We start from the raw sequence: 24,122 nt of genomic DNA, 5'->3' as shown, positions 1-24,122 counted from the left end.
GGCTTCAGTTGGTCCCATTATCTACATTTGCAGCCTCAGAACTAGTGGGAAATCCTGGGCACTTTGAGAGCTATAGACTGCTAAAGAAAGCTTGGGAATCCTAACTTAGCTCCCTCTCATGAGCTGGGCTGTGCCACCATTTTTGCTCTGCTGAACTTCTTGGCTACAGTGGAGCATCTTGCATGGTGGTCTCCTCCTGGAGCTGGAGTTAGAGATACAGCTTGCCTGCTAATGAGTTATGCAAGTAATGCATTCCTGATCTGAAGGGAGGTGTACAAACTCTCTCTGCTTTTGGATTTCTCCTCAAATCTATTTCATTGCTTCTTCCTCTTGGATTTGTCCCGAGAAGGTCAAATCAGAGCATGCATGCATAACTGCTTGATTCTCATGATCTCCAGAACCAAAGGACTTTCCTCCTTTCTCTTTTGGGTAGTGGCTTTTATCATTTTGTAACTCCTTTATAAAGGTAGCGTTTGTCTGGTCCAATCTTTTGTTCTTTTAATTTTTTTAAAAAATATTTATTATTTATTTGAGGAGGAGGGAGGAAGAGAGAGAGAGAGCAAGAGTTGGGGGAGAGATGGGGGGAGAGGGAGAAACAGACTCCCAACTGAGGAGGGAGCCCACCATAGGGCTTGATCCCAGGACCCCAGGATTGTGACCCAAGCTGAAGGCAGATGCTTAACCAGTTGAGCCACCTAGGCACCACTTCTTAAGCTGCTGGGGATGATAATGGGCAAAGAGGGAGATTACACATAAAATGGATGACTATTTCCCAAAAGTTCCATCCACATTAAGAAATTAATCTCTAATTAGGATAATTAAAGCATCACTCATTCAGGCTGATGGACTGGAGGCTCTGCCCTGGAGTCTGCCTGTACTGTGACTGCAGCAGCCATTTCTCTTTGGAAGGTGACTGTTGCCTGTTAAGAGCTCCCAGGAAGCCAGGGCATAGGAGAAGGTATAGAGAACCTCTTCATGCTCCACCATTGTGTTCTTCCCACCACCAAACACATACATGCCTATATACATATTCTGAGAGTCTCTACCACTTGCGGTTTCCAGAGACAAGTCACCCATCCCACTCACTCCTTAGGGCTTCCCTCTCCTTCAAGCAGCAGGATCCCCAGCTACTGCTGATGCTACCCAGTAAACTGACATCAAGCATAAGTTGCCAGGAACTGGAAGTGAAGGTACAGATTATCTGCAACACAGGCAGCATGTTTCCCAAGGACTCTATCTGCTCTACCTTTGTTCGGGTAGTTAGAAAATGCATGATTTTAGACTCGTGGTGTATTAGCTGGGAAATTCAACTATGATTACACCCATTGCCTCATGTATATGTGTTAATTGTATTTCTTATGAAAATCCTGCCTCATGTTTTCATTAGACAAAATTGTCGGCTAATGTGGAATATCATTCCACAGTACTTTCAACATTCTAGAAGGCTCTAAATCTCTGACATTAAATATTAAAGAAAAAGAAGAATATGACAACTCCATATTGCTTAGCTGTGGAAAAGACATTGATGCTATAATGTTCCTAGAATGTGTACACCAAAGCTATCCAGCCTCACTTCCAAATTAGGTGGTTTTTGTTTAAAAGACTCAGGAACTATACCTGTGACTCTTCAGTTCTCCTGGGATCTGGAGACATGTTGGGGATGTATGGATTTTCAATGCACACAATCCTTCATAGCCACATGGGTGAGAGGACCAGAAGCTAATAATTGGATCCAGGCTGAACACAAGATGGAAACCTAGGAGGTGAGAGTCAGAAATTGATATGAGGGTCTGGAGAATTCTGTCCCCAGGAGAGACTTGCTTTGAATTATACTTTGCTAAGAAGAGGCAACATGGTGTTTGGCAAGAGCACTGGGTCAGGAATCGGAACACCTGGTTTCCAAGCCCTAGTTCTGCCACTGACTACTCATGTGAACATGAGTGACTCAATCTCTCTGAGTCTCCTTTTCCTCGTCTGTAAAATGAAGGAGGTCGAGCTGCAGATTTTTATGGTCTACAGTTCTCCTCTGACAGTGTGCTTACAATAATTAGGCACTAGTGAGAAGAAATAGAAGACATGAGGTTATACTAAATCTTGTTCATACTATTGGTTGCTGTTGAGATCTCTGACATGCCAAATGAGAAATAATCATAAGAGTCCATTAAGATCCAAATATCCTCTTTCTTTTTGGAAAAAAAAAAAAAGCTAAATCAGAGAACAGAACTGTGTCTGAAATCAGGACTTTTACTCTTTAACCTCAAGTCTATAGCTGCTGGCCCTTGGAAGGAGCAGAGCACATACCCAGGCAGCTGAAGGGACGATAGTGGTCTGCTTCTCACTCTGTTGTCCCCCAGACCATGTGGGATATCGTGTGGAAACTGGAGCAGAGGGGCAGTTTGTCTTGTAGGCAGACAGCCCTAAAGAGAAAGCCCAGAGGAGCTAAGCTAGTTCAATACTTTCCTATTATCACCAATCAGATTAGTAACTTCACATTCTTTAGGAGAAAGATAAGGGAGGGAATTATAATAACAGGAGTAACATTTATAATTCATTCTACAGGAGAAAAATTCCCATTTTGGCACCAAAGTTTTTGAATGTTAGGACTAAAGATAGTGGTTTTTCCTGCAAGAGCCCTCGCCATTCTTGAATATGGAGGTGTTTAGAAGGGAAGAAGACATGACAAGTGACAAGCATGATATATAGAAAGGAAGTTTGGGAGACATGATCTCAAATACCAGGCCATTCATAATGAAAGGGCAGCTTATAGCTTTTGCCAACCCCACCCTCTTTACATTATTCTGTACTTGGTGAGAAGCTGAAAGTTCATAAAAATGGCTGGAGAATTTTGTCATTCATGGACTTAGTTAAAAGTATACAAAATCCAAAGGACAATGGCCTGAATGAGACATAGATTAATTATGAAAGGAAGAGAAAATGAAAAGGCTCAATGTTTATTGAGTATTTCCTATGTGTCAGGAAACATGCTGGGTGCTTTACATATATAAATTATCTAGTATCATTGCAATGACTTCCTTATGAAGATGAATATACTGAAGCTTAAAGAAGTAAAACAATTTTTTTAAAGATTTTATTTATTTATTTATTTATTTATTTATTTATTTATTTAATAGATTTCATTTATTTATTTGACAGAGAGAGAGGGAACCCAAGCAGGCGGAGAGGGAGAAGCAGACTATCCCCTGAGGAGAGAGGCCAATTAAGGGCTCGATTCCAGGACCCTGGAATCATGACCTGAGCCAAGACAGAAGTTTAACAACTGAGCCACCAGGCACCCCTATTTATTTATTTTTGAGAGAACACACATGAGAGCACAAGCAGGGGAGTGAGGGGCAGAGGGAGAAACAGACACTTCGCTAAGCAGGGAGACCGACTTGGGACTTGACAGGACCCCGGAATCATGACCCAAGCTGAAGGCAGATGCTTAACTGACTGAGCCACCCAGCCACTCCAGTAAAACAGTTTCCAAAGGTCATGTAACTAACCTGGGACAGAACCAAGACTAGAACTCATGTCTTGCACCAAAGTCTGTGCTTTTTAAAAATACTCCACACTCAGTTTAGAAACAATTTTATCCAAGGCAAAATCCCAAATAGCAGAGCTGGTATTTGGAGAATATTAGAACACATAGGAAAATTGAGAAGTTTGGCAACATAAAGCACCAAGAGAATATTATATTCCATAAGCTTAAAGCTCAGTTCAGTGACCCCTGGATCAGAGTACAAGGTGATGGGTGACTTAGCCTAGGTATGGGAATTTGGCTCCAAAATTAGATCTGATAGATGATATAATAGGCAAGGTGGGACAAAGGACTAAGGAAGCACGAATTATGTCCTACACAGAAACTGGGAAGCCCACAATGAATGTTTTTAATGATAAGAACTAGGATGAGAATAATTACTCCATATCCAGGAAATAACAGTAAAGATGGACAAGGATATGGGAGTTCAAGATGTAGGCTTGCCAAAGAGGGACTCTGTGGAGGTTGAGCCAAAGCCTGAATTGCTGAACAAGGACCACTCTAGTGTTTGCTAAGTCAAGTCACAAAGTGGTTAATGGTAGTATCTGGCACCAGGGAAACATGAACTAAAAACAGAGGAGGCCACAAAAGGCTGATAGTTGTTTAAAAAAAAAAACCCAAAAAACAAGAAGAAGTCACATCAATGTCAGCTTCCTAATTTGAACAAAGTACTGTTCTACTTGGGGCACCTGGGTGGCTCAGTGGGTTAAAGCCTCAGCCTTCGGCTCAGATCATGGTCCCAGGGTTCTGGGATCGAGCCCTGCACTGGGCTCTCTGCTCCACAGGGAGCCTGCTTCCTCCTCTCTCTCTGCCTGCCTCTCTGCCTAGTTGTGATTTCTCTCTGTCAAATAAATAAAATATTAAAAAAAGAAAAAGAAAGAAAAATACTGTTCTACTTAACATTTGCTGGACAATGCTTCCTTACTGTCTCTGGAAATAATTGTTATATTAGTCTTAGGTTCCATTATAATGCCAAATGAATACATCTAAATTAATACCTTGCCAATCTATATCATCAGAAAATGAGGTGTCACAAAGAAGTGAGTTTTCCAGTGAATTGAAGCTTCCACTCTTTAAGGACCAAGCTTTTTAAAAATTAAGCTATTTTATGGAAATTGTAAAAAAATGGATTCCATTCTTGGCCTCATTAAACAGAATATATTGAACATCATTTAATATGTTCTTAATGGCTCTGAGTTCTTGCTGTGAACATCAACTATACTACTGGGCAGTGATACAAGATATCCTTAGGGGGTTGTGAAATACACAGTGTCTTACTGTAATCATTCCTGAACCCAGAGGTGCTGTCTATAACCACCATGGTGGCTTCTGCTCTTAAACCCAGGTCCCATGTATGTCCTAGTTTCTAGTCTTTCTGCTTTAAGCAGTAATGTTCCTAATATGTAATTTTTAACCTTTGTGTGAACTGATAGTTGTTGTGGAAATCAGTTCACTAATTTTTATAAAACTGCCACCATATTTATATAGAATTCCCTATCAGCAGGCTATCATATAAAGGCTCAGAGATGACCTGTGCTTCTGATGTAAATAAACTACACAGACTTTATGGGAGAGAATTTCCTTGATGTTTGAATATCATTTATAATGGTGCTTACCTAAATTCAGGACTGTATTCTGAATTCAGGACTAGATGCTTATGACTTCTGGTGTCTGGTCACCAGATAGAACATTATTGAAGTTTGCAAGTTTTGTTGTTCTTTGTTTTCTAAGAAGACACACTCTAAGCATCTCATATTACTCAGAATTAAGTTAGTACAGAGAATAAGTGCAAAAGGAAGAAATCCCATTGTGTTAGGTAGTTTTAGCTGTGTAACAAACCATTCCAAAATATAGTTGCTTACACAAACATTTCTTGTCTCTTACTATTTTGTGGTTCACTAGACAAATTTCTTAGTCTGGGCAGGTTCTACTGGAGCTGGACTCACATGTTTGGGGCTCAGCTGGAACAGCTGGGGCCTCTCTCCATGTCTTCTCATCCTCCAGCAAAAAAGCCCAGGTTAGTTAACACGATAGAAAAGAGCAAGTGAACCTGTTATACAAGCACTTTTAAGCCTTTATTTGTATCATGTTTGCTCATGTACCAGAGGCCAAATCAAGTCACATGGCCAAATCTAGATTCCAGGGAGAAAAGGACTCTATTTTTTTGATGGAAGGGACTACAAAGTCATAGTGCAAAGCAGCTTGCATATGAGAGAAGGATTTAATGCTTATTTTGCCATCTACTATATTCACAGCACTTATGTCATGGTTCAGCATGTGTACCTTATGGAAACTCCAGCTCTGCTACCCCTTTCATATACTGAGCTAGTGGTCTTCTTCCTGTCACCATTGGAAGAGTGGCTTTTCTCATCAACTCCACTTCCTTCTGGATTCACTTCTCAGTTCTTGCAAACTACAACTTACAACAACTATTCTTGTAATTAGTTTAACTATCTACTTCCCAATCATCAATGATATCCTCCTATCTTCCTTAAATATTTTAGTTCTTAACACATTGTTTTTTAAAAGTAACTTTTTAAAAAAATTATTTTATTATTTAAAAAAATTTATTCAGGGGTGCTTGGGTGACTGAGTGGGTTGAGTGTCTGCCTTCAGCTTGGGTTATGATCCTGGGGCCCTGGGATGGAACCCCACCTCAGGCTCCCTGCTCAGCTTCTTCTCTCCTTCGTGCTCTCTCTCACTATCCCTCTCTCTCGCCCTCAAATAAATGAACAAATTTTTTTTTATAAAGATTTGTTTATTTATTTGAGAGAGAGAAAGAGAAAGAGTGTGAGCAGAGGGAGGGGGAGAGGAAGAGGGAGGAGAGAATCCTCAAGCAGACTCCCTGCTGAGCCCAATACAGGGATTCATCCCAAGACCCTGAGATCATGACCTGAGCTGAAACCAAGTTAGCTATTCAACCACCTGACTCACCCAGGTACCCCCCACATTTTTTTAGTTTTCTTTTTTTTTTTAAGATTTTATTTATTTATTTGTCAGAGAGAGCACAAGCAGAGGGAGCAGCAGGCAGAAGGAGAAGCAGGCACCCACTGAGCAAGGAGCCTGATGCCAGACTCGATTCCAGGACCCTGGGGTCATGACCTGAGCTGAAAGCAGATGCTTAACTGACTGAGCCACCTAAGCATCCCTTTTTAGTTTAGTTTAGTTCTTTTTTTTTTTTTAACCCAACATGGATGTTGAACTCATGACCCTGAGATGAAGAGTTACATGCTCTGTTGACTGAACCAGCCAGACACCCTCACAATTAATCTTTCTTGAAACTCACTTCTTATAGCTTCTATTATAAGTAAATATTCATTTTTTTCCCTTGTTCATTGACTGCTTTGTCAATTTTTTTCCAGAGTTGTTATTCCTTGTATGATTAAAATTGGGGTTTTTTTCCTCATCTACCTTCTCTTTCCTACATCCTCTCAGTAAATCCATTTACTTCCACAGCTTCATTACAAATCTCTAGGTAGATGATTTCCCAATTTATATCCCCAGTTCCTAAATTTATTCTTCTTTTTTAAAAGATTTTATTTATTTATTTGACAGACAGAGATGACAAGTAGGCAGAGAGGCAGGCAGAGAGAGAGGGGAAGCAGGGTCCCTGCTGAGCAGAGAGCCTGGTGTGGGACTCAATCCCAGGACCCTGAGATCATGACGTGAGCCAAAGGCAGAGACTTAACCCACTGAGTCACCCGGCACCCCCTAAATTTATTCTTAAATTTGGTTCCATTTTTCAAATGGCCCATTGAATATTTCCACCCAAATATTTTATCTAGAGTTCCTCTGAGATCTATTTTGACCACAAACAAAGAAGATAGTGCTGGAAACTATAATGCCTTCATAGGCCATAGGTTATTTGATTCTAGGTTTTCCTTCAGAGAAAAGGGACTGGGGGTGGTAGAGGCAGCGTGGGGCTAACTAACATTTGTTGAATGTTTACTTTATGCAAGGCATTGTGGTCTGTCTTAATTGACAGAGGTGAACGTAATCTAGGATTACTTCCAAATAGTAGATAGAGGGACCAATCAGATGCAGATATGGAATCTGCACAGGTAGCACAGTAGACAGCCACTGATACCCCAGGGAAGGTTTCAGTTACACCAAAGGAAGTGAGGCTGGAGAAATCTCTGTTGGAAAAAATAACAGGTGTCTCAAATGACTTTCTAAGAGTTTCTGCTAAGAGTATCTTAAGGTTTCCAAAAAATAAATAATCTTCCCATAAGAAAGGTCTGGTTTCTGGGGGAAATGGATTATAAAATATAATTCCAGGGGCACCTGGGTGGCTCAGTCAGTTAATTGCCCAACTCTTGGTTTCAGCTCAGGTCATGGTCTTGTGGTTGTGGCATCCAGCCCTACATTGGCCTCTGAGCTCAATGTGGAGTCTGCTTCAGATTCTCTCTTCCTCCCCATCCTGCTCCCTCTCTCTCTCTCAAATAAATCAATAAACTCTTATAAAATAATAATAATAAAATGAAGTTCCAGTTCTCCCTTTTTCCTCTAAGAAATTAGAGACTTCTAGGCCCAAACTAAGCTCCTGGCAATATTTCTTCTGTTCTATGAGTAAATTTCACTCAACAAAAATAGTTATAAGATCGGCACGTTTCTGGTTATTTCCTGTGCCAGATTCCTTGATTGAACTCTTATTGATAGGCCAGGTGCAGACTGAATATGTTTGTAGCCATGCCTACTGCTATGGCATTACTCTTCTGAGGGAACTCTGATAAGCATAATTAATCAAGTCATCAAGCTTGATGTGGAATAGATTTTTTTCTTTTTTTGTGGAACAGATTCTGAAAATAATATGAGATGTCACTAATGGCCCAAGAATTATTTCTGAGACTATGTTTTTTAGGATAACTTTATTAAAAAGATTTTTATTTATTTATTTGAGAGAGAGAGAGACCAGAGCCCCCCACATGTGACTTGATCCCACAACTGTGAGATCATGACCTGAGCTGAAAACAAGAGTTGAATGTTTAACAGAATGTGTCACCCAGACACCCCAGGATAACTTTTAAAAATAAATAAAAATAAAATAAAGTAAATAAAATAAAAATTGTTTTTTCTGTGTTTTCTTTTCATATCAATAATGCACATAGAATTTTCCAAATGCCAAATGGAACATGGTGTGATAGAATGCAAGATGATACGAATGAATGAAATCCCATTCTTCAAGAAGCAGCAACCCACTAGCTTGCCATATGGCTTGAATTCTATTAATTTATCTCCTTCTTTTATTTTTTTATTGGATTGTATAAGAATTTGTCAGAGTTACTGATTCTTCCTTTTCTTCTTTTTGGTTTATTTATACTGCTGTAATATTCTTATAGGGCAATTGTGATACTTCTCATTGACCATATTTTCTAAGGGCTCATGCTAGGAAACTGGATTTAAGTATTGTGTATTAAGTATGAATTATCTGTACTGTTCATGCCTCTTACTACGTTGTCTTTCTTATTGTCAATGGCTGTAAGTATCATTGTTAGTGAATTTGGCTAACAGTGTTTGGAGCAGATGAGATTTTAGCTCACTCTTTGATAGCTGCTTTGGCTCAGTCTAAGCTAAAGTCTTATTTTCATTAAAGGGAGCAGACATGCTGAGGAAGAAGGTGCTATTTTTACATAGGGACTTTTTCTACTGAAACCACATGATAACACTATGCTGTTAAAATGATCTCAAGCATGCTGAGTTAGCTGCAGAAACAATATGCGTGTTGCCAAAATCAAGGCAGTACTATTCTAAGCCTCCTCTAAGGTCCTCTAGCTCTCCTTGGTGGTCATGAAGAGGAGACTTGGGAGGAGCTGGTAGGAATATACAAATTATAGGTAAAGTGAAGGTCACTTATGGTTACCTCCAGGAGATTATCCAAATTCTTGGTTATTATCACTGATCATTGAGATACAAAAAGTTTTGTTACTCAGATATTTGCATATTACTCTTATTGGTTGAGTATTCTAGATTTTTTTTTAAGGTAAGGATAGCATAAAACAGTACTAAGCCTAAATTTAAAACATTAGAAGGAGAAGAGGTTTAGATGGAGGCCCTTCAACTCCAGTAAAACAAAAAGGAATAATAATCATATTTATAATTATAATATAGAAATATGTAAATATAAGTATAATGCTATACTTAGCATTTTACAAAAATTATTTCATTTAATCCTTACAATAATCTTGCAAAGCAGCTATTATTTCCACCTACAAAAGGCAACACTTCCTTTTCTTTTCTTCTTTCCTTTCCTAATAATAACTGTTGCTTTTTTAAGTTATACTCAAGCTAGAAAGTGATTGAGCTTTCATTCAAGCCTAAGTATAACTACCTAGCTCCAAAGTCTATGCTTTTTCACTAGGCCATGCAGCATCTGAAAGGATGACATAGAATTAATAAGGAAATTGGACCTCTATCATACAGTATTTTTATTTTTCATTCTTCTGCCTCCATATTGAAAAATTATTAATGAGAGCAAGTTACAACACACCAAAAATGGAAAAGTAAAATTTCCCTTCTTGGTGGTCTTCAGTTGTTAAATGTAAATCACCTTGAGATTCGGCTTCCCTTGTCTTCAAATACTGGAAAATTCTTTCCTCAGCTACACAAGAATTTGAATCAACTACTTGGTCACAGACAGGTTTATACTTGACAAAAAATCTTTGGGGAAGCTCTTGAACAGACAAAGATGTTAACATATAGGAATTCACATCACTTCCCTTCTGTCTATATAGCACACTTCCTTTTGTAGCCAATGTATTTCCCAGAGACTTGTGCAGATTTGGGGTTTTAAATGAGAGCACCATAGCCACTTGAGAGGGAAGCCAGAGTTTACAGCTACCAGAAGTGAATAGCTCTGGAATATGGCAGAGGAAGGGAAGATGATGAGACCAAAGTTAGCATCCTGAATTTGGGAAGAAATTGGGGAAGAGAGAAGAAATGAAAGATCTGGGGAGTCGCTGCCAAATATGTGAGAAATGAAGAGAGATTTATAGAAAGAAAAATTTAAGACATTTACCAAGTTATTAATAAAATCCCAATTCCAGAGTCATTTTCCTTAAACAATCTGCAAAAAGATATTAACTGATGTTCAATTTATTTTTGGAGACTGAACTGAAGTTTTTTTTGCTAAATCTAGGCTACCAGGTGGATTAACTTTCTATGGGCTTTACCTTCACAGAACCGTGAGATGTTGAAAATATTTACAAAGATACCAGCAACAAATATGTGATGAGAGAGCCTGGAATCAGACATAAGGAAATCTGGCCTTTTAAGAATGAGGGAACTAATTAGCATTTTGCAGACTCTATGCCTATGCAAGCAGGATTGTATTTACCTATGAATGTGTATATACTGTCCCCAACAAATCCTTCTAATGGTGGGAAGTAGGGAAGGTGGGGAAAAAACCTTTTGCTTTCTAGGAGGATATTCTCTCTAGATCTTTTTTTTTTTTTTTTTTTTTTTTTAGCACGAGAAGGGATCTTTATAACGGCAATTGACATTGTCCTGGGACATACCAATCTTTGATTCCAGGCCTCAATACTGCAGAAAACCCATCCTCTCTCAAATTCTTCCTTAAATTAGCCAATATCTTTAAAACATTATCTTCTAAGAGTTCTTAAAGGATCCGTTTTAGCCTCTTTCATTTTACTCTTTCCAGCTGTGCCTGCCTATGGTGGTATTTATTGTAAAAGTCACCAAGGTGTCAATGATTCTGTGAAAATTGATCCTTGCACACTCATGTTTAACAAACTTTTTAACAGATTTCTCAATCTTTGTTCATTCATAGTTAATCAAAAACCACTTTTGATTTATTTTCATTTCATGTGAAGTAACAGGTATACAGAAAGTTAGAGAAAGTCTTAAACATAAGGTTCAGTTTAGCAGAAATGTATGAAAGTCTCATTTTGCCGCAAATTCCAGTAATTGCAATAATTTCCAGGTCTTAGTTTCTTTGGAATCAATTCTAATAGCTTTCGAATAGCTCCACAGTTACATATTTCCCACCAAAATACCTTCTCCAGAAAAATTTATCAAAAATTTCATTTATATTTGGTAACACATTCTGAATTTTTTTTTCTTGGCAAATATCAGAGAAAATGGTATTTATTTGATCTATTTGATCTATTGCTTTAGGGTGAATGTCCAGTCTTTGGTGAAAATGAGGTTCAAATATTACTCATTTGAGGTCTTCCGGCAATATAAGCGCGGCATCTTTGCTCATTTCAATAGCTTGTATCTCCCTAATGGTTTGAAATGTCATCTGTTGACTATAGTCTAATAATACTTCACATAAAAAATTTCCAATAATTAGTGAGTACATTTTAATAAAACCACAACTTCAGCAGAAAGTACTTATTTAGATAACTACTAAGTTATACCACTGATGTTGTATTTTCTTGATACATTTTTGGCTTTAAAACAATGAACAATTTTAAAAGAATAAGTTTTTCTCTTAAAGATAGCATTCAAAATCAATAAAATATTTTGCATATAAACTAAAATTTGCATGTAAACAGAAGTACCACACAACTAAAAACAAATGGTTACACAGAACGGCAGAATTAAAGTAACTTGAGTTCTATTACTTCATCTTTAAAGTTTCTGTGCTATCATTATTTACAACACATCAAAATTTTAAACGCAGACCTGACGTACCACAGGGGTTGTTGGACTTACTATTAAAAGAAACTTGTGGGGGTTGAGTCCATGTGTATCAAAGGCAATCTGGGTAATAGGAAGTTCTCTGAATTCATTTCTATATAGAATACAATATTTTTTGAGGAGAATGTGCTAAATTGAAGCTTTACTTATATATTAAAACCCAACAGGAACTGAGAATTTAAACCGACAAACGATTTTTTTTCAGGGAGGATGATTTTATTGTTGACATTGTTTAGAGTTGCAGAGAATGGTGATCATAAAAAGTAGATAAACTCCTAATTTTACTATAGTTTTTAAATTCTCTAGACAAGGCTTCCCCTTACTGCCTGCCTTGGTAAGGCCAACTTCATGGCTCTGCTCTTGATAAGCTCCTGGTAAAGTATGCCTGAAGGATTTCTGCCACAAGCCAACTGCAGGTAATTTTGAAATTAACAACTAAATAAATATAATGAATATAATAAATAAATATAATATCATAAACAACTAAATAAAATAACAACTATAATAAATTAGTTTATTAACAACTATAATAAAAATAATGGTACATAAATCTTTTTAAAGGTTGAGATAGTAATTTAGTGATAAAAATTAAAAAATATTTTTTCTTCATTTTCTACACAACGTATTTATAATACATATTTAAATGACCTCACAAAAACTTGGCTAATTATTATTTTCACAGTTTTTAAGACTTCTGTTATTAGCCAAGTTTTTGTGAGAAAGGTCATTTAAATATGTATTATAAATATGTTGTGTAGGATTGCAGGAAATGCTCCCTTTGACTTTCCAAACATCCATCTCAGTGCATCTCAGTGGAATCATCTTTAAGGCATTTCTAACCATCTATTATGTGTTTTGTGAATGAAAGAACTGTCTTCTCCCTTTACCTCCCACTGTCCTCTTCTCTTCCCCAAACCTCAAGGGTTTGCTTGGAGATTAACCTGCACATCTTTTTGCATTTCTGTTATCTCCACAACAGAATGTAAGGGCTAAACAGTAAACGGGGGAAAAAACCATAAATACTTAAGTTTTTTCCGGGTCTTTGTGAGCCAAAGGTGTCCATGGAGAGATAGATTGCTCTGAGATGAATCCCATTTCTTATGCAGTGGTAGGTCTCAGGATAAAAACAAAGGGAACTGATACTTCCCTGCATTAAAAAAGTCAATGCAAACTACCTCCTTCTGGGGAAGAAGCAGCTCTGAAATTATGCTGAATATGTAAAAAAAGATTTGACTCTACTACTTCTGAAAATTAATTTTTGTCCTTGGAAAGTGGTGTGGGGTATGTGTGTGTGTGTGTGTGTGTGTTATACATCAGATACCCACTGGACTACTCACAGGAATGTGAAAGCGTATCTTCACCTCACACCTCATAACGAAGGGAGAACTTGAGGTGGTTCAAATTTGAGACTTAAAGCTCTCCTTCAGCTGTCCTGGTGAAGGCCCCATGATATTGCTCTGGACAGAATACTTACACTTTAGAAAATATACTGCTGGAGATTGCTGGGTCCTACTAATTGAAGGGCAGGTAAAAAGAGAGATGAATCTTAGGGTAAGACCAGATCCTAAGGGTTTTGTCTTCTTTCTCCTCCTTCTTGTCCTCCTCCTCCTTTTTTTTTTTTAAATTAAGATGTATGCAAAAAGACCATAAGTTTAACAAATCTCTGTGTACCCATCATCCATTCACAACCTTTGACGAATCTTACCCTCCCGCCTTATACACAAAACTTTAAAACAAATTCCCAGCATGAATGATTTCATTCTCAACTAAAAAATGATGACTTTTTAAATGTGACCAGAGGTGCTCGCTTCGGCAGCACATATACTAAATGTGACCAGAGTATGCTTATCTTACCTAAAAAATTAATAAAAGTTTCTCAAACTATCAAATATCCAGTCAGTATTCACATTTTTGATTGTCCAATGACTGTCTTTGGTTTTCTTTTTCTACATTTGTTTGTTTGAATAAGGATCCAAATAAGGCTTATATAATGTGAATGATTTATCTTTACAATAAGTCTCTTTTATTTTTTTTTAAAGATTTTATTTATTTATTTGACAGAGATTATAAGTAGACAGAGAGGCAGGAAGAGAGAGAGAGAGGAAGGGAAGCAAGCTCCCTGATGAGCAGAGAGCCTGATGCAGGGCTCGATCCCAGGACCCTGGGATCATGACCTGAGCAGAAGACAGAGGTTTTAACCCACTGAGCCACCCAGGCGTCCCCAATAAGTCTCTTTTAATTTATAGGGTACTCTCTCACCTTTTCTCCTCCATTGGGGTGGTTTTCTAAAAGGAAAGTTAAGTTTGCATTAAGGAAATGTACATAAAAACAATAATATCTAATAATTATGGATGTGGTAATAATGATTTCTTAACATAACATGTATTTTGTTTCCATGTTATATGAAGTATTTTACACGTATAACCCATTTAATCCTCACGACAACTCTGTGGGTTAAGAACTACGATTTCCCAACTTCGCAGCTGAGGAACGGGGGAACACAGTTAAATGCCTTGCCATAATAATTTCTAAGTGGTGAAATCAGGATTTGAATCCGGCTCTTAATCACACACTGCTTCTTAACAGCTAACATTTATCTAGCACTTACTAGTTTCAGGCACTATTCTAAGTGCCTTACTAAGTTAATGCATTTAAAGCTCATGACATCCCTGTGAGGCCAACAGAATCATGGTCCCCATGTTGTAAACAGTTAAGCCAAAGCACAGAGAATTTCAGCCATTCAACCCTGTGATTACACAACTAACAAATCATAGAGCTGGGATTTAAACTCCTTTGTTTCCTGCCACAACCTGGGCTCTTAACCATAGGTACTTGCTTTCTTTGAAAGTGGTACATTCTCAAAAAGCTGGAGAACTGTTAGGATCTGGAGAATGTCTGAAGAAATCTCAGACGAAGTTTAACTTTAGAGCTTTTCCTTGGGTTATGGGAACAGTCATCTAGAGCGAAACAGCCTAGAAATTTCCTTTTACTGTGGGCAGCTGGGACGTACATGAGAAGGGCCTGTGGAAAAGCAACCCTCAGATGGACTTCTCAAGAGTAGAATCTTGAGACTGCTCAACTTTCCTCCAAAATCCTAAAGGACAAAGCCCTTGAAGGGGTATGAGGAGGCAGACACCGACCTTACATTCTTTGTTTTCTCAGCTCATCTTTTCACCTGCTCCCTTCCTTCTCTAGCACTTCACCATTCAGATACTTCAGGAAAACTTTAAAAACCATGCCATTGTTCTCGATATTGTTCTCTTCCTAAATCCACTCTAAATATCAGCTCAGAACATTCTCTTCAGCCCTGGAGACCCAGTTAGTGCCCAGCTACAAGACTTCAGGAGGGATAACACAGCTTCACACAGCCCACCTCAAAAGATCATCACTGTCCCATCCATCACCCTTCCCTTTCTTCCATCTCTTCTCTCAGCTTTTCCCTGGCATTTGGAATACTTGCAAAGACTTCTATGGGCAAGCAATGGTTGCACTTTTTTTTTTTTTTAAGATTTTATTTATTTATTTGACAGACAGAAAACACAAGCAGGCAAAGAGACAGGCAGAGAGAGAGGAGGAAGCAGGCTCCCCGCCAAGCAGAGAGCCCATGTACGGCTTTATCCGAGGACCCTGGGATCATGACCTAAAGGCAGAGACTTTATTTTAACCCACTGAGCCCCCAGGTGCCCCTGCACTTGTTTTTTTTTTTGTTTGTTTGTTTTTGTTTCTTTAATTCCTTTTTTAAATTATATGTAAAGTCACTTTGTGTCCATGACAATTAAAAGAGAGAAGGGACAAAGCCTTTACCAAACCAAAGGTTGCACTTATGTCCTTAGAAGTTCTGCAGAGTCAGGCTTAGTCCACGCGAACCTCACACATTGTTTTACCTTAGAATAGTCAAGAGACAGATCTATCCACTTCGGAGGTGGAGATTTGTTTCAGTTCTGGAACCTGGTGTCCTTTCACAGTTGCCAGAAAAAATATGAGGCATCCTAGAGGAAAAAAAAAAAAAACCACAACACATTATTAATGGCTGCTGAAAAGAATTAATACATATTTAATTGATGTTTGGGATGTTAAAGAATGATTTTTTTAAATTAAAATCAAGTCTCTTGTACAAATATGAAATGAACACTGCCAAAGATTTTATAGAACTCTTTCATTAATGAGGAAACTGGTAAGACCAGTTTAAAGGAAAAATCTGAAGAACAGACACTTAGATACTCAATAAATTGGGAATGAGAAAATGAAGTTGCTAATGTATGCAATACTTCATAGGTCAATAAATGTAAAGGTTAGAATATTCTTTTCTGCAAGGGAAAATCAAATGCATCTTTACAAAACAAAACCTATTTGCATCTCTGTGGACAAGAATCATTTGCATTACTATCAGTTTCCTACAATTTTCAAGAGTTGTAAAGTAGCCTGCCTAGTCAAAGGCAGTGAAAGGCATAGATCCCTATAAAATCAGATAAGCCCCAAAGGTCTTCCAGACTATGTCAAACTTGCCATCCAAAGGACACCCAGTAACCTTTTGCCCCTTTCAAAGTCTTTCACATATATTCCTGACAGATTCAGAAATAAAAACTTATTTATCAGGTACAACAACCAGGAGAGATAATTTCCTGAATAGATTGTTTTTAAACAGTACTGATGTTCACAGAGGATCTCTGTTAGCCACTCTCCTGCTACCCAACTGTTTTCCCCCTAAATTGTCTCTTAAGATGTCATCTTGAAAGATTTGAAAATGGAGTAACGTAGAAATCTTTATATTGTCTCCAACAAAGTTCGACTTAAAAAAAGTGAGTAGATCCCTATTGGCAGGTGGATTCCTTCGGACAGTTTCCTACCACCTACAGAAAGTTGATTACTTAACTCCCCTGGTGTACTCTCAAAATCAGGCAAACTGAGGGCAGTCTCTAAGCATATGTTATATTTAATGCATTGCACTGACATTTGCTATATCCAGCTTTAACTTAAAAATATTGGCCAGTCTCAAAACCTCACTCTTCCTTCCTGTTTTAGTGGTAGAGGCCATGTAGTGCAGTGCCGCCGGTGAGCAAAGTTTCATATGTGAACCCTAGCAAGTCTTCCCAGCCTCCGGGCTCCAGACGCACTTGAGGTCATGATCTATCCTACTGGCTCTGAGCTTCAGTTGTGCCGGTCACTACCATTTCCCCCCACTTGCCTGGATCTTCTTTTCAAATCAGGAGCCAGAAAATTTCAGGGTCACAGAGTTAAAGCTTCCAGGAATTTCCGTCGACTCAGGGGCAAGGGAGCATGACCATCAGCAGCCAGATATCAAAGTCCATACCCAGTAGGAATGATTATCCAAGCAAAAGGAACACAAGATATAGAAGCTTCAAGCAAGTACAAGTGTAAGTACATTGTACAAGTGAAAGTACAATGAGAAACTATCCCCCTCACAAAATTGGAAAATATTTTAAAAAGTAAAATACCCAGTGCCAATGAGGGTGTGATGTATGTTGGTAAAGACATTTAGGAAATCAAACAGCTTAATGATCAAGAGCCTTAGAATTTCATACTTCTTGATCCACTAAGTCTTCTTCTAGGGTTAATTCAAAATACAGTGAAAAGTTAATGCATTAAAAGGTGTATTCCAGTATTATTTATAATAATAAAAAAATTGAAAGCAAACTAAATTCAACAATAAAGATGAATAGTAGTCATTTGTATATATTTTGAAATAAGATGTGAATATTGAAATAATGTGTAAATTTTGTTTACACAGTAAAATTTGTGATAATAGAATTTTTAAAAGATTTTTTTAAAATTTTAAACATTTTATTTGTTTATTTGACAGAGAGAGCACAAGTAGGGGAAGCAGTGGGCAGAGGAAGAGGGAGAAGCAAGCTCCTGGCTGAGCAGAGAGCTGGATGCAGGGCTCCCTCCCAGGACCCCGGAATCATGACCTGAGCTGAAGGCAGAGGCTTAACTGACGGAGCCACCCAAGCACTCCTAAGATTTTGTATTTAAGTAAAAGTGTGGGTCTTGAATTCACAACCCTGAGATCAAAAGTCTCATGCTCTTCCAACTGAGTCAGACAGGTATCCCGATAACATGATTTTTTAACCAGTTTTTACTGTGGAAAAATAACAAACAGGTAAAAAAGTAAAGAGACTAATTAGCATTATCAACACTCATGTACCTATCATCCTGCTGAACAATTATCAACACAGCAAATTAATTTCATCTACCTGCTCACTCTCGCACTCAGATTATTTGAAGCCAATCTGAAGTATCATATCATTTCATATAAATATGTTTCAGCCCATATTTCTATATATTTTTTAGATTTTATTTATTTATTTGACAGAGGGAGATACAGCAAGAGAGGGAACACAAGCAGGGGGAGTGGGAGAGGGAGAAGCAGGTTTCCCGCTGAGCAGGGAGCCAGATGTGGGGCTCGATCCCAGCATCCTGGGATCATACCCTGAGCTGAAGACAGACGCTTAACAACTGGACTCCAGGTGCCCCTCAGCACATACCTATAAAAGAAAAGATTTCCTTTAAAAAAACGTTTGCCACCTAAAAATTAATCATATACCAAACAAATAACTGCAACTATTTTATTTCCTCTTTCAGTTCTTTTGATCCTATGATTAATTCTAGTTCTACTGCATCTTGCATCAATATTCTGGATTTACACACTTACTAGCCAACTGCTTCTCCAAAAAATGGAGTCCTGGAAATCCTGACTCAGAACCCTGGTACAGACCGAAAGGGCTTATCAACTTAGAAGACTTGTATTTAGGACTACATTTTTTGAAGTATCAGTAGTTTGGAGTACCCAGTACAGTCCTCTCCTTGTAGTGTGAAGACTTTTTTTTTTTTCTTCGAAGATCCGATTTGTAGCTTGTAACTTATAGTAGAGCCTTCAGGCAACCATGAGAGAAAAGAAGAAAGGACCCCTAAAACTAAATGGCTATGGTTAATTTATTGCAGTAACTAGACTATAAAAATGGAGGAGAACAATGTTGTCTAATATGTGCATATTTCATAGGGTTTGATCACTGTCTCTCCAAGGATAAGAAGGCAAGGACAGGGTGCCTGGGTGGCTCAGTTGGTTAAGCGTCTGCCTGCATTCAGGTCCTCATCCCAGGGTCTTGGGATTTAGCCCTATGTCAGCTCCCTTGCTCATCAGGGAGCCTGCTTTTCTCTTTTCCTCTCCCATGTCCCTGCTTGTGTTCTCTGTCTCTCTCAAATAAAGAAATACAACATTTATTTATTTATTTATTTATTTATTTATTTATTTATTTATTTTACCTCAGGGTTCCTGGGTGGCTCAGTCATTGAGCCTTTGCCTTTGGGTCAGGTAATGATCCCAGGGTCCTGGGATCTGGCCTCCTGCCAGGCTCCCGCTCAGTGGGAAGCTTGCTTCTCCCTTTCCCACTCTCCCTGCTTGCATTCCCTTTCTCACTGTATCTCTCTCTCTCTCTCTCTGTCAAATAAATAAATAAATAAAATCTTTAAAAAAATTTTTTTTTACCATAACTTAGGGAAGGCTGAGCATCCCTTTTGATTTGATTGGACAACTCTTCTCATGCTAATCTTACCAGAGTATTGAGCTTATTAAACAATACTGAACTACCCCCAAAACCTAACAATTCCTAACATTACCTTTTCTTATAAAACCTAATTATTCCTAACATTATCTTTTCTTATAAGGTTCAAAAACAAACCTTTGTGATTTTCCAGAGGTTTCTTGGGAATATCCAAGGTAGATTGACTTGTAATGACATTCTGAGAATGTTGTTTTTTTCTGAATCTAAATATCAGCAAGGCAAAAGCAATAGATTCAACAGAACAGATTTGGTCCATGACTAAAATAGGATTATGAGTGCTTGAGATAATATGTTTAGTTACCTATTCATTAAAGCAACAATGTAATATTTTAAAATAGACATAGAAGTAGGTAAAACCATTTTAAGGAATCTTGGCTCTTTTACATGTGAAGAGATTTTGTTTTTTTTCCTTAAAAAAATAATCACAGGTGGGCGCCTGGGTGGCTCAGTGGGTTAAGCCACTGCCTTCGGCTCAGGTCATGATCTCAGGGTCCTGGGATCGAGTCCCACATCGGGCTCTCTGCTCGGCGGGTAGCCTGCTTCCTCCTCTCTCTCTGCCTGCCTCTCTGCCTGCTTGTGATCTCTCTCTGTCAAATAAATAAATAAAATCTTAAAAAAAAAATAATCACAGGCATGAGAAAATCAACACAAAGCATAGAAATTTCCTCTGGTGCGATATAAATTTCTGATATCTATGTGTATTACACAAAAGGTAAAATATAACTGCTTATTACCCCATTAAAGAACTCTAAGATTGGTTTATAATTTTTTTTAAAGATTTTATTTATTTATTTGACAGAGAGAGATCACAAGTAGACAGAGAGGCAGGCAGAGAGAGAGAGAGGGAAGCAGGCTCCCTGCTGAGCAGAGAGCCCGATGCGGGACTCGATCCCAGGACCCTGAGATCATGACCTGAGCCGAAGGCAGCGGCTTAACCCACTGAGCCACCCAGGCGCCGGTTTATAATTTTTTTTAAAGATTTTATTTATTTCCTTGACAGACAGAGATCACAAGTAGGCAGAGAGACAGGCAGAAAGAAGGGGGAAGCAGGCTCCCTGCTGAGCAGAGATCATGACCTGAGCTGCAGGCACAGGCTTTATCCCACTGAGCCACCCAGGTGCCCCATGTTTTATAATTTTAATAGAGAAAAAGCCAAATTCTATTTTTGCATTAATTCAATATTTTGCAACAAAGGAGTCCAAGTTCCTTTTTTAAAAAAATTATCTTTTGAATAAGGCCATTAAATCTGAGAGAACTTTGCCAAAATTTTAATATATTTTATTGCTTCTTTTAAGACAAGCATGACAAATATGGCTAATGTTCAGTAAACCTACAATTTTATGTATACATTGAAATTTTATCTTTTCCATATCCTATTTCATATTTCATATCTGGAATACATTTTCCTTGAGAACAAAACTCACTTTAAACAAATTCCTTTATTTTGCAATCATTTATTGTTTTTCATTTAATTATTGCTTATATTATAATATAATTATAATAAATTATAATAAATATAATTAAATAAATTATATAATATAATTATATTATATTGCTTATATTATACTATTGTCATTATTGATCTTAATATGGTCTTAATCACACATAATACCCATAACTTTTAAACAAACTAACGCCTATTGTACAGAGAAACTGGGAGATGGGTAATTGATAATTGAGTGTTCTATACAAATGTAAATAAACAGTTTATTAACATGATCCAAAGGTTTGTCACTCTATAGTACAATAAAATAAGAAACAAACATATATATATTTAAAAATATTTAATAATCAATGTTGTAGCATCCTATTTTAATAGAAATAATCTAGGTACCCAAATATTTAACATTAGTCCAATATTTTATTGTAATTTTTATTTTTATTTCTCTATTTTTTTAATCAACATATAATGTATTATTTGCTTCAGGGGTACAGGTCTGTGAATCATCAGTCTTACACAATTCACAGCATTCACCATAGCACATACCCTCCCCAATGTCCCTAACTCAGCCACCTTATCCGCCCCCCAACCCCCCAGCAAAATTCCATTTGTTTCCTGAAATTAAGAGTCTCTTATGGTTTGTCTCTCTCCCAATGCGATCTTGTTTCATTTTTTCCCTCCCTACCCCCCATGACACGCCCCCCCCCCGCCCTGCCTCTCAAATTCCTTATATCACAGAAAGAAATCATATGATAATTGCCTTTCTCTGGTTGACTTATTTCGCTTAGCATAATACCCTCTAGTTCCATCCATGTCATTGCAAATGGAAAGATTTTATTTTCTTGATAGTTGCATAGTGTATTTATATATATACACACACACACACACACACACACATATATACAACATATTATATATATGTGTATATAATGTGTGTGTGTGTATATATATATATATATATATATATATATATATATATATCAATTACAGCTTCTTCATCCACTCATCTGTTGATGGACATCTAGATTCTTCCCATAGTATGGCTACTGTGGACATTGCTGCTATAAACATTCAGGTGCACGTGCCCCTTCAGATCACTACATTTGTATCCTTAGGGTAATACCCAGTAGGACGATTGCAAGCTCTATTTTCAACTTTTTAGGAACATCCATGCTGTTTTCCAGAGTGGCTGCACAAGCTTGCATTCCCACCAACAGTGTAGGAGGGTTTCTCTTTCTCCACATCCTTGCCAACATCTTTTGTTTCCTGACTTGTTTATTTTAGCCATGCTGACCGGTGTGAGGTGGTATCTCACTGTGGTTTTGATTTGTATTTCCCTGATGTCAAGTGATATCGAGCATTTTTTCATGTATTTGTTGGCCATCTGTATGTCTTTTTTGCAGATATTTCTGTTCATGTCTTCTGCCCATTTCTTGATTGGATTATTTGCTCTTTGGGTGTTGAGTTTGATAAGTTCTTTATAGATTTTGGATACTAGCCCTTTATCTGATATGTCTTTGGCAAATATCTTCTCCAATTCTGTCGATGGTCTTTTGGTTTTGTTGGCTGTTTCCTTTGCTGTGCAAAAGCTTTTGATCTTGATGAAGTCCCAGTAGTTCATTTTTGCTCTTGCTTCCCTTGTCTTTGGCGATGTTTCTAGGAAGAAGTTGCTGCAGCTGAGGTCAAAGAGGTTGCTGCCTGTGTTCTCCTCAAGGATTTTGATGGATTCCCGTCTCACATTGAGGTCTTTCATCCATTTTGAGTCTGTATTTGTGTGTGGTGTAAAGAAATGGTCTGGTTTCATGTATCTGTGATGTCCATCTGGTCCCATGTGTCTTTTATTTTTAATTTTTTTTTTTTAAGATTTTATTTATTTGATAGAGAGAGACACAGTTAGAGAGGGAACACAAGCAGGGGAAGTTGGAGAGGGATAAGCAGGCTTCCCGCAGAGCTGGGAACCCAATGCAGGGCTCAATCCCAGGACCATGGATCATGACCTGAGCTAAAGGCAGATGGTTAATGACTGAGCTGCCCAGGTGCTCCCTGTGTGTCTTTTAAAGCCTTTATTTCCTTGTTGATCTTTAGCTTAGATGATCTGTCCATTTCAGTAGGGGTATGTGTTAAAGTCCCCTACTATTATTGTATTGTTGTTGATGTGTTTCTTTGATTTTATTATTAATTGGCTTATATAATTGGCTGCTCCCATAATAGGGGCATAGATATTTAAAATTGTTAGATCTTCTTGTTGGACAGACCCTTTAAATATGATATGTGTCCTTCCTCATCTCTTATTATAGTCTTTGGCTTAAAATCTAATTTATCTGAAAGAAGGATTGCCACCCAAACTTTCTTTTGATGTCCATTAGCATGGTAAATTATTTTCCACCCTCTCACTTTCAATCTGGAGTGTCTTTGGGTCTAAAATGAGTTTCTTGCAGACAGCATATCAATGGGTCTTATTTTTTAATCCATTCTGATACCCTGTGTCTTTTGATTGGGGCATTTAGCCCATTTACATTCAGGATAACTATTGAAAGGTATGAATTTAGTGCCATTGTATTGCCTGTAAGGTGACTGTTACTGTCTATTGTCTCTGTTCCTTTCTGGTCTGTTACTTTTAGGCTCTCTCTTTACTTAGAGGAGCCCTTTCAATATTTCTTGTAGGGCTGGTTTGGTGTTTGCAAATTCATTTAGTTTTTGTTTGTCCTGGGAGCTGTTTATCTCTCCTTCTACTTTTTATTTTATGATTTTATTTATTTATTTGACAGACAGAGATCACAAGTAGGCAGAGAGAGGCAGGTCGGGGAGGGGGTAAGCAGGCTTCTTGCTGAGCAGAGAGCCCAATGCAGGGCTTGATCCTGGGACCTGAGAGCATGACCTGAGCCAAAGGCAGAGGCTT

The sequence above is a fragment of the Meles meles genome, chromosome 2 (genome assembly GCF_922984935.1).
Source record: "Meles meles chromosome 2, mMelMel3.1 paternal haplotype, whole genome shotgun sequence".
In the NCBI taxonomy this organism is placed as follows: Eukaryota; Metazoa; Chordata; class Mammalia; order Carnivora; family Mustelidae; genus Meles; species Meles meles.
Note: the sequence above shows the minus strand (reverse complement) of the source record.